Raw genomic sequence first — 9,904 nt, forward strand, 5'->3', positions numbered from 1 at the left:
CCCCCCCGAGTCTGTTTGCTTTGTTACTGATAATAGTGATAAGAAGGATGGTGCTGATACAGATAAGGGTTAGGGTTAGGATTTATTGTTGAATCCTTGATATTGTTCTTATTGTTGCATACCTCTGTTTCAGTTGTAGTTGCACAGAATTGTTCTTGTTGGTTCCCCTCTGTAAGTAATGAGCCCATTTCTGTATGTCAAAGACCAATCTGTTGAATAAAGTCTCTGTCGCTGTCACCAGTGAGCTGTGACATATTGAGTGGGGCTTCATAGCTTATAAGACTATGGTTCCATTGGAAAGCCAAGAACTGTCAGAGGTTAACAATTCAGATGTCACCTCTAGAATGCCCAGAGTTGAAACAAATAACATATCTTGGTTGACATGCTAGCAAGTTGTGCCTATCTACTACTTTGAAATGATAGTTTATCTATCAGGCATTACTAAAATATGTCCCCCACCCAACTTTTTTTCTCGTAACTTTCAGGAAAATGGATATTTTTTACTGAAATTTTCTACAATTTTCATTTGTGTAGATTTTTATGATTAAGTCAGAATTTAATGTGGGGAAAAAAAAGGCAGATTGAAGTGCATATATTTTAACTTCTCAATTTTGTTTCCTCCTATGTTTTAATGATGTAGATTACAATTATGTTGGGATCTTTGGGGTTTGACGGGCAACATTTGTTTTCTTAATGAAACACTTTCAAACTTGGGACACTGGTAGAATGTATCATATAAAACAACTTCTTCTCTTAACCTTCTTAACAAAATTTTGTACATCGCAAGTTATTTCATGTTAAAGTTGTCGTATTTCTGTAATTTCAACCAATCACTGACATCTATTCAGCTGAATACATTTACTGCTGTTTTCTAAATAGTAGCTTTTGACCTGTAAGAAAAATGTTATTCCCTGACATATTTCATCCGGTTTAATCGCAATTTATACGCATATATTGTTTATACAATAAATTACGCTGTGCGTATCTGTGTGTGTATATTTTTCCCATAACCTCACTCATAACCCTAACCCTAACCCCAACCCTAACCCTAACTCTAAAACCCGAACCCTAACCCTAAACTAGAGTTTGATTTGAAGAAGATTTGGCTGCTATTTCTAGGAAATGACGCACTTGGTGGAGGTGCATTAATAATTCTGGTAGCTCCAATAACAAGTGCAGGCAATATTCAAGTATTTTGATGGCTTTTTCCCCTTTGTTTACGAACAGTCTAGTTAATCGGAAATGTCAGAACTAACGGGGATTAATACCATATACACCGTCACAGCAGTTACTGTATACAACTGAATAGATGTCAGTGATTAGTTGAAATTACCGAAATAAGACAATTTTTAACGTGAAATAACTTCGAATACAAAATTTATTATCTGTTCTATACCACAAAACATACAAGTATACGAAGTTTGAAAGTATTTCGGTACCAAAAACACTACATAAAAAAACGTTGCCTGTCAAATCACAAAGGTCCTTATGTTGAATAAAAAATACTTCTTAGGACTATGCATTTCATTTTATTTAAAAAATATTCATTTTAGAAATTTCAGAAGGTGAAGGGTGAAATAGTTTCAATTAAAAATATCCATCTTTCAGAAAGTTACAAGGAAACATAGTAAGAGTGATGGGACATACTTGTGTAGTTGTGTCATCTCCTAATCCTGTAAAGTGAAGTTGACCTAGGCAGAATTTGAAGTCAGAGCAAATATCACAACTTCTGATGCTAATAATTCTGCCAATTCAGCATCTTACTGTCTTTGTTGTATTCCTCTTAGCAGTAGTGGCTCGTAGATAAAATTAGTTGGGGTGCTACTTCAGAAAATTTTTAGCCATTATTTTAATATTGTGTAAAAGGAAACAAACATATAAAAAGAAAATTTATGCATAAACTTGATCGGTTCGCGTTTTAGCCACTGCTGGGTAGTGTGTTTAATTTATTCACTGAAGACTGCCGCGAATTTCCCCTTGTTTTTCAAAAATCCCCCCTAAATCACAAAATAGGGAGGAAAATCTGCCCTATTTTCCGAATCCTAGCAGCAACACTGTAGCTGGAAGCAGGATAATAATCTAATTCTACACTTTATCATATTCAAGAATATAAAAACACATTTTAAACACAACACACATGGAGTCACAAAGAAACACTAGCTTTCACCAGCACACCAGGATTGGAACTGCATGAACTACAGTGCTCTCTCTCCTTAGCATGCAGCTTCCTACCTCGGACATGTAAGCATGCACACAACAGCCAAACACTGCATTGCTGGAACTGTGAAGCGCACAGTTCTATACAAGGATTTTTGTATATTTTTTATAAACTAGGGGATGGCTACTGACATTAAGCTTAAGGATTATATAATGTACAAGTATAAAGAAAGAAAGAAAAAAGGACTCATTACATTGAATGTTATCAATAATATCGAGTGAAAATAGGGGGTGCTGCAGTTCTGCAGTACATGAGCTGCCACTACTTCCTAGTATCTTTACTAATAACACTAAGAGCTATGACAATGGAGAACAGATTTGTCCAGATTTATGACAGTCAAGCTTGTAGGGCATTGATTTAAGCAATGATGATGATGATGATATTGCTGCCACCACTAATGACAATGACAGTGGTGGTGGTGGTGGTGGTGGTGGTGGTGGTGATAGTGGTGGTGGTGGTGGTGGTGATGGTAGTGGTGGTGGTGATGGTGGTGATGATGATCAGTAAACCGTTGATCAAATCTGCCCATGATCACACTTTCTTTTTCAGGATATCTAGGAAACATTATCAAATGGGCATGGTTTGAAGGTGATTCGATTGCTATTTCTGAATGATCCTGTGACAACATTAGCCACATCTTCACACCTTTCTTGGCTCTTGTGTTTGTGGGAGATTTGTAATAATGTGTATTTAATATAAGTGGTACTACTGCTTGGATTAGTCACGTCAGTGGGGAGTGGTGATGTCAGTTGGTAATATGATAGTGTTGGTATTGGGTATAAAGAACTGGAAGAACGCCATTACATTACATTCCTCCTTCTGCACTAAGGTCAGTAAAATGTAGCTATTGGTAGAGTAGAGACTAAAAGAGAAATTACTGAATAAATAAAATTAACATTTCTGGCAGTTTTTTTCTTTGCTTCTGCACCCCTTTCCTACCCATCTCCAACATCTTAGTATAAAAGGAAAAGAAATATTCAATTCATTCAGTCTTTCTCAGGCACACTTACCAACTAGAAAAAAATATTTTTTACTTTCATTCCAACACCTCTCCACTCCTATGAAGAGATCATGTGAATATGTCTGTTTAGTGAAACCTAAAACATTAAACTTCCTGTTAAGCAATTCTCCCCACCTCCAACACCTTACCCCAGTCTTCTGCTCCATTCAACTTTATTTGAAGAAGTATGTCTCCTGCACACTTTGTAAATGTGAATATATATCAGTTACAATGTGATAGAGGGCTCTTAAATCCTTTTTACTATGTGTTATGGTCCCTGCATCTACCATTTCTGCAGACACAAACATACATTCAACATCCATTAAGCCATTCTCACCTATTTTACTTTTCTTCTTTTTATTTTTTTTTTGTTTTGTTTTGAAAGTTAGCTAATTAATTGTTTTCTAAATCAAAAGAATCTGTAGATCTGGTGTTTATCTCCAGTTTAAGAGGATGAAAGGAAAATATCTTCTGGAGAGTGTACTGTTTATTGTCATTTGTATTATCAATGCATCAGCCCAGTGAATCGTCAATTCCACAAAGATCCTATTTATTTAGAAGTAGTTGGTCTTGGTCATTAAGAGTTCAATCATCACTGGTGATGGGATAAAAATCACAGACCCTCTTAGTTGGATATTGGGATCTCATTGCTAGAAACCAAAAGAAATGAGAGAGAGGGAGAATATTACACATTAATGGCCTACTGGATAAGAATGTTATTTTTAATTTCGAAATAATGGTTCCTGGTTTAAATCCAGTCTCAAACTGTGTAGCCATAGCCATAGCCATCACTTGCAAATGGATAAGACCTGTAACATGTAGCATGCTTTTGCTTGCTGTTTTAAGTGCCTGTGTTGGTAATCTTTCCGACACACCTACTCTCAACCTAGCATACTATGGAGGTGATAGAAAGAGGAAGAAAGAGATGCGCCAGCAATCACCAGGTACTAATTTTCTGCAAAGTAGATTCAAACAGTATGAAACAAAGTACCTTACTCGAGGACACAGTTTACCACCCAGTCCAGAAATTGAATACCTGACCTTATGATTGTGAGCTACTGTTTCTAACAGGATGTGATATCACAAAGTGGTTTTCTTTGTTAGCTCACACAAACATATATACATCCTTATGTATGTATGCATGTATGTATGTACGTACGTATGCATGTATGTATGTATGTATGCATGTATGTATGTATGCATGTATGTATGCATGTATGTATGTATGCATGTATGTATGTATGTATGTATGTACGTACGTATGCATGTACGTATGTATGTATGTATGTATGTATGTATGCATGCATGCATGTATGTATGTATGTACGTACGTACGTACTAGCTTAAAAGCTGTCCAATGTAAGCAACTAACCCCAAATGGGAAGATCTACAAACAGATCTGACTTGTTTCGGAGAACTGTTGCAATTGCTTCCTCCAGAGTCATATCCAAATATGTAAAAAAAATTGCCGAAAACAATCGCAGTAATGAAAACATAGGAATCCAAAATTTCAGGATTGCAGTTTCAAATTCGACCCGGAATGTTTTTAATTTACTCACAAAGTCAGCCTGATTCCAAAATGGTATGATGTGTTGGGCTATGGCCTCTAGGAGTAAAGTTGAAAAAGTGTGACACACTGACATTCACATTTGTTATATCAAATATGTTTAATTTTGGGGAAACTGCATTTCAATTAAAGTGTATTATATATATATATTGTTTGTATATGTACATACAGTGAAGGCGCATGGCTCAGTGGTTAGAGCGTCGAGCTTATGATTGTGAGGTTGTGAGTTCGAATCCCAGACCGGGCTGCATGTTGTGTTCTTGAGCAAAACACTTTATTTCACGTTGCTCCAGTTCACTCAGCTGTAGAAATGAGTTGCGATGTCACAGGTGCCAAGTTGTATCAGCCTTTGCCTTTCCCTTGGATAACACTGGTGGCGTGGAGAGGGGAGGCCGGTATGCATGGGCAACTGCTAGTTTTCCATAAACAACCTTACCCAGACTTGTGCTTGGGAGGGTAACTTTTTAGGTGCAATCCCATGGGAGTCTCAGCATGTACACACACACACACACACACACATATATGTATGTATTAAAGAAAGCAAAAGATAAGACAAATATGATAGTGTCCAGTAGTTGGTTCAGTATGCTGGCCACAGGAATTTCTGTCCAAGAAAGTTGTACACCATCTTCCTCTTTCTCTCACATACCCACTCTTTGTCTCTCTCTTCTTATTACTCCCATTGCCACCATCAACACTACTACTTTTAATAAAACATCATCAACTCTCCCTAAATTTCTTTGTCTCTCTTTTTCTTTCTATATTTTTCTCTCTCTCTATCTTCGCCACCACCCTCACCGTCTCTGTGCCTACTATTACTCTCACCCCAGCATGAGGAAGTGTCATTGAATAATGAAAGAGGGGTTCAAAGTGTGACACACTGACACACAAATTAGTTTTCGTATTTATTATATTAGATGTTTGTACATATGTGTGTACATATATGATTTAAAGAGGCTTTGGCTGCCATTTCTAGCAGGTGCAGTTTCACTGTATTAACAGTTACATCAGTTGTATGAATTTGTATATTTTTCATTTCATTTATTTATTTTTGTTTGTGTTTGTAGCCAACATATCATACAAGAATGTTGCTTACATAGCTGATGGTAATCAGATGTAAGTTATGTCGTCATCGGTTCTTATCTCTACTTTCATAGCTTTAATTAGTCAAAAACTACTATAAGACAGCAAATTGATAGAGTCATTAGACTGTTGGACAGTATAGTATATCTTGAGGCACTTGTTCTGACTCTCTGAGTTCAAAGCTTGCCACAATCAATTCTGCTTTTCATCCTTCTGCATCCAGTTGAATCTTGAGTAATAACTGAAAGAATATGATTATGAATACAAGCAGCTAAGATAGGGTTCCTCCAAAGGGACTTTGGAGTGCATATCTCAGAGATCAGCAAGGCACTCCAGGTAGAGCTACTACTTCCCTGAATTGAGAGAGCACAGCTTCAATACTATAGACTTGTGATAAGAATGTCTTGAGAGATAAACTGGAAATGGTTACTTTTGACAGGATCCAATGGAACACATGCTTGAGGGCTCTGCATCCATGACCTTCCTGGGAATAAGTGAGTGAAGAAGATGAGATGAGATGCGATCCTTTTACATTCAATAAGTAAAGTGCTCAACTGGAGATGGGGATTGATGAAATTGTTACTGCATTCACACAAGATGCTTTGTTGGAGTTGTTCTAATTGTGCATTCAAATTTTACCTCATATCACAGGAGCCCCTCATGGTAGGAAAATTGGGTCTTTGAAGCCAGATAACTCAAGTAATAGTGATAAGCCTCTAATGTCAGACAGAGTGACAAGGTTTTGTGACATGAATGTTGCATTCATAACAAAGTTTGTTGGTGTAATTGATGACTGTACTAAGGAGCACATTGTGTCCTTGAGTGAGTCGCTTCACTTCTCAGTGCTCCATTCCATTCAGGTGAAAATGAGTATCATCACCAGCAGCAGCTGGAATTAACCTTGAGATGAATTGGTGTCTCTCTACAGGAAGCCTTCAAAGGTCAGAGCAGCAACTGCCTTGCATTCTGCTTCTGTTACAGATATCATGAGTCTGAGTTGTCTCATTGGCCTCAATTTGGTGATGTGAGAAAGGAATTGACATTACTATTATTACTGAGACTGTTATTGTTGGTCAAGTGGTGGTAATAGAGATGCCACTGATTCTTTTGATGTTGCTGCTACTGCTTATGCTTGTAAATAAATACTGGTGATTGATATTATTTGTTTCTGCTGCAAAGGCTGGGAGAGGTTGTTTGTTGTTCCTGTTATTATATAGCATTAATGCTGCTGCTACAGCTGTTGTTTTTTCCCAGTTGATCATCACAGTTAATTGTTGCTCTAATGTTGTCTGTATATATAATAGGTCTTAAGAGTGTTGTGTCAAGTAGTTACTGACAAAGTAAGTATGTGATCACACTAACTGCATTTAGTGGGAACTTGAGACTAGAACAAGGCTAATCGAAGAAATCCTGGCTTTTAAATACAATACAAAAATGACTAAAATATGTTGAAATTTCCATCAAGTAGTTGGCAGGAAGATGGGATGAAACAACAACAAAACTGTTTGGCTGAAAGAAGTAAGTGGTCAGCAATGACAATTTTCAAGAGAATGAACACAGCTTAAACATTTATCTCATTCTATTCAGAGTCTACAATTGCTTTACTAACATTTCAAGGATGTATTCAAATTTATATAGGAGAGTTGGAAAAATTATTCTTGGATGTCATGACATTCTAAAAGCATTAACTCATTCTTTCAGTTACTATCTAGATATTTTGTGTTTGGTTCGTTTGACAATTACAACTGAGAAAAAAAAACACATACAAAGCCTAGGTCATGGACTTTATTCCCTTCAAAATATGTTGGTGAGATATGCCCTATCCATCCATCAATCATAATTGTATCAAACTAATCTAACTGGATGGTAGACCTAATCTATCACCCTTGTTTAATCCCACCACCTTATGTTCATATTGCCTCGAATGAACAGAAACAGCAAAGAGGAGTGAGAACTTTTTCGTCTTGCAAGTAATAAGGAACTCTCACTAAACAGATGTTATAATAAAATGCACTCAGTATTTTTTAAAGTGGTTGGTATTAGGAAGAGTATCCAGCTGTAGAAACCATGCTGAAAGTAGAATGTATGAGCAAGATGTAGTTCTTCTGATTCATCTAGAAGAACAGTAATGTTTATTATGAACTAGTTTGGACTACCATGAACTATTCACCTCATACTGGCATGGATTGATGAGGATGATGATGATGATGACCTGGTAATTCAATGCCTTTGGTAAAGTCCACACTGTTGCAAGCATTCAAACTAAGTCTCTGGTCTAAGGATGGGATAACTTCCTCTCACCAATCAAGGAGACCATATCTATTAAGCTGTAAATGGGTACCAGCTGGAGACAGGCACAACTGTGTTTCCATTTAGCTGTCATCCCGGATGTTCCACTGGGTTGGAGGTGGGTTGAGGATGAGAGGGTGTCTATATCTTCTTGCTACTTACTATACAGGCACATGAAACAATTAATGCAAACATGATACAAGCTACCAAGCCATCATACTTGTGCATGGCAATTACACTAATGGGTTGTCTGATAAATTTTTTTCTTTGTTTTTTACTTGGCACTGAAAAGAGGTAAAATTTATTCAAATTTCAAAAAGAATAAACAAAAGTTGCAGAGAAATAAGAGCGATACAAAGAAAAGAAAACAAAACAATATGATAGAAATGATTTTTGTGTTACTTCAGGTAACGTTGAAGAGGTTTAAAATAAATGGAGACCCCCGCCCCCGACATACACCTCACCAAAAAGATAGACGTGAAATGAGTGGCGGAAGTGGTAGAATGTCATTCATAGTAATTTTAATGTTTTGAGTTCATTTCCTACAGAGATAAAAGTTTATCTTTCATCTCCTGATGGTCAATAAACTAAATGAGTCATACACAGGAGTTGTTGCTCTTGTAGTTTTGCCTCATGTCAGTTATAATCAAGTTGATTTATACTCAGACATTCGTCTTGACTTGTCTCTGCATATTATTTTTGTATATCATTTGTATATCATTTGTATATCATTTTGTATATCATATTATTTTTGTATATCACTCATTTAGTAAGGTGTGGTTTAAGGGATTTGTTTGTTGTTTCTTGCAGAGTAAGTAACCATGCAGAAGGCCCCTTGTTGGTTCACAGTAGTAGTAATAGTAGTCGTTGTTTAGCTCCAAGTCAACCCTAATTGAACAATCCTGATTTATCTGTCTTATTTGAGACATAACACCCAGGGTTACATTACCTGGTGTCTTGTTTTCCTTTTATAAGGCAGTAGAGATAGTGTAATTCGGGGGAGATTTGGCTGCTATTTCTAGCAGGTCAAATGGCCATACAGAGTCTTCCTTGTTGACTTTGGAAAAATGTAGCAGTTTACATTGACTGGCAATGTATAGCTATACCATTGAATTGATGAAATACAAGTTGATCCAAGTGTATTTGAACTCGCAATGTAGAATAATCAAACTATTTTCGTTAGCGGTAAGTTGATGAAATCAGTCAAACCAGAGCATTATCACTTGACAGGCAGAGGATTGCAAGCTGACAAGGTACCAGCTGTTTTTTGATAGGTTTCTTTCTGAATCTATACAGGTGGAAATGTCTGTCGCCCTGGGCCCAGAACCACCACTCTATTAGTTTTGATGGGGATTGAGAGTGCCATCTATAGGGCTTTCCTATAAGTAGGTTATCTCCCTTGGCTAGGCGGCGCTCCATGTAGATAATTAAACTTCCGGAGGCTAACCCACGCCATTGTTATTGTTTTACGTCTTATCATGGATATAAAGCAGCTTGATGATTCAGCTATCGAAGTACTTACTGTGCCTGAGTTAAAGAAATATTTAAGATTATATGGACAGTATGTTACTGGAAGAAAGGCGGACTTGATTGAAAGGAATAAAAATTTTGTCGATGAAGAATGTCAACAAAGTAAATTCATCGGACGATAAGTCTGAAGTATCGGACGATAAGTCTGAAGTATCGGACGATACTTCAGACAGGAATAAGCAGAACCTTATATCTCCTCTCGGTGAAGTATTGCCTG

General features: G+C 36.9%; 1 protein-coding gene across 3 annotated transcripts in view; it reads left to right on the top strand.

Moving 5' to 3' along the window:
* LOC106882139 (NADPH:adrenodoxin oxidoreductase, mitochondrial) overlaps nucleotides 1-9,904 on the top strand; it is a 150,501-nt gene that overhangs the window by 55,867 nt on the left and 84,730 nt on the right. Inside the window, exon 1 of one of the 3 annotated variants that reach the window (XM_052967979.1) lies at nucleotides 7,367-7,386. The exons of the other annotated variants lie outside the window; for them this stretch is intronic. The gene's annotated coding sequence lies outside the window, so the exon portion shown is untranslated. Of the gene's footprint in view, nucleotides 1-7,366; nucleotides 7,387-9,904 lie in introns of those variants that run through there. 3 annotated transcript variants of the gene reach the window in all.

Source organism: Octopus bimaculoides, chromosome 5, assembly GCF_001194135.2.
Source record: "Octopus bimaculoides isolate UCB-OBI-ISO-001 chromosome 5, ASM119413v2, whole genome shotgun sequence".
Taxonomy (NCBI): domain Eukaryota; kingdom Metazoa; phylum Mollusca; class Cephalopoda; order Octopoda; family Octopodidae; genus Octopus; species Octopus bimaculoides.